The 1,826-nt window shown below is 50.0% G+C and overlaps 1 protein-coding gene across 1 annotated transcript in view; it reads right to left on the bottom strand.

Annotated features, from left to right (window-relative positions):
* The window catches only part of Adamtsl1 (ADAMTS like 1), a 996,797-nt gene that overhangs the window by 305,671 nt on the left and 689,300 nt on the right, over positions 1-1,826 (bottom strand). The window lies entirely within an intron of this gene.

Below are 1,826 nucleotides of genomic sequence, written 5' to 3'. Positions count from 1 at the left end.
CCTGGGATTATGTGAATACACTGGTCCTTTTAGTCCTGATATTGAGAACTGAGATAACTAAGGCTATCATAACTTAATTAAAACTTTGTGGAGCTGTTTGTAGTCCTGTTCTGTTACTTAAACCGCATAGTACCTAGGACTAGATACAAGAACAGAGGCAACAGTACCAGTTACACATGGGTCACTTTAGGTCAGGCAGCGGAGGGTGGGGGAGGACACCTCTGCGGTGTGCGTGGCTGCAGCGTAGGGGTCTCCCTGAGTCTGGTTTCCCAGCTCGGAGGTTTCCCCATGACCAGATTACAACGTGGCTGTGAGAAGCGCACGAGTTCGTGCCACCCAATTACTGGCACCAGGAAAGCCCACAGCGCGTGCTAGCAGGCACTATGACTGTTAGGAGGCCACTGAAGAGAAAGAGTTGGAGAGTCAGGAAATCGTAGCACAGGATACTCGCCCGCACACAGCGGCACAGCTCTAGTAGCCGAAGCCCGGAAGTAGCCTGTATGCCCAGCTACAGACAAAGGGATTAAGATTGAGGTATTTCACCTAATGGAGTAGTACTCAGGTATTACGAAGAACAGGTTTGGACATTTGTGGGAAAATGGGTCCACAGTGCTAAGTGAAATACGTCAGATACCAGTTAAATATCCTAGGGCTTTTCTTATGCGAGAAATCCAAAGCACAAGTAACTTAAAGAGCGAAGTAGAAGACATGAGGGGAGGTGGAGGCAGGCTTTGCAGGGCGGGAGACAGAGCCAGCGCCGGCCACGCGAGGGCGCCGAGGCCGCGACGGGCGTGTCTGTTCTGTGTCACAGGCATATGCAGAAGAAAACAAATTTTAAGAAGTTATACTGGCTGAACCTTCATGGGAAACGAGATGTTTTAAATGTATATTGCATAAGTGGCAATTTACAACGTCAAAGTATGACTGGCTCCTATCTAATAAGAGATACACTCCCGAGAAAGGAAGGAACGGTCAGCCTGAGAAAGGCGTGCGGGCGCTTCCCGGAGAAGGCCTTCTGACCGCACACCCCCATCGTGCACACCCCCATCGTGCGCACCCCCATCGTGCGCACCCCCATCGTGCGCACCCCCATCGTGCGCACCCCCACCGTAGGTATTGCTCAGCGTCGTCAGGGATTCGCACGCGGCCTGCAGCAGGGCCGGGTCCGACTGTGCTCAGGCAGGAAACTGGAGAACAGCATTGGTTTTTGGTTTTATCTATATATGCTTAATTTTTTATCAGTACCTACGTATTATATACAGCGATCTCGATCCTCGCAGGGCGACACACCCCGACCCTGCGTCTTTTTCTGACTCTCCTCGGCTGCTCGAGTCCAGCTTTCCTTCCCAGCCTGCGCGCGCACCGTCCCCGCCCCCTTCTCCCCTTGTCCCGCCCCCACTCCATTCCCATTGGCGCCCGCACACGTCCGTCCTACTTCCCAGCGTGCCCTGCAGCCTGCACCCCCTTGACCCAGCGGGTTTCTCCTACAAGGGCGGAAATGCAGCGTGTAATCCTGCGAGTCCTGTTTATTTCACTGATGATTATGGCCTCAACATGCATCTTGGCTTCGTAAAGCAGAATTCTTGACTTTTAAGCTTCAGTGGCACTATTTGATTATGTATAGACTCATACTTGGAGGGGCACTATTTTTTCTCGGCAAGGTGGGATACAAACAAGTACTTAAGATGAATGGAAAATGTCTCAAAGTACAATATAAAAATTTTAAAGACATTTGACTGTCAGTACATGTTTTTTCTGAGTGAATAAAATATAGTAATAAAAAATAAAGCATAGGTGTAGATATACAGATTTCAACAAGGCTTGTG

Source organism: Octodon degus, unplaced genomic scaffold, assembly GCF_000260255.1.
Source record: "Octodon degus isolate 3935 unplaced genomic scaffold, OctDeg1.0 scaffold00044, whole genome shotgun sequence".
In the NCBI taxonomy this organism is placed as follows: Eukaryota; Metazoa; Chordata; class Mammalia; order Rodentia; family Octodontidae; genus Octodon; species Octodon degus.
This window is presented reverse-complemented; position numbering and strand designations above follow the sequence as displayed.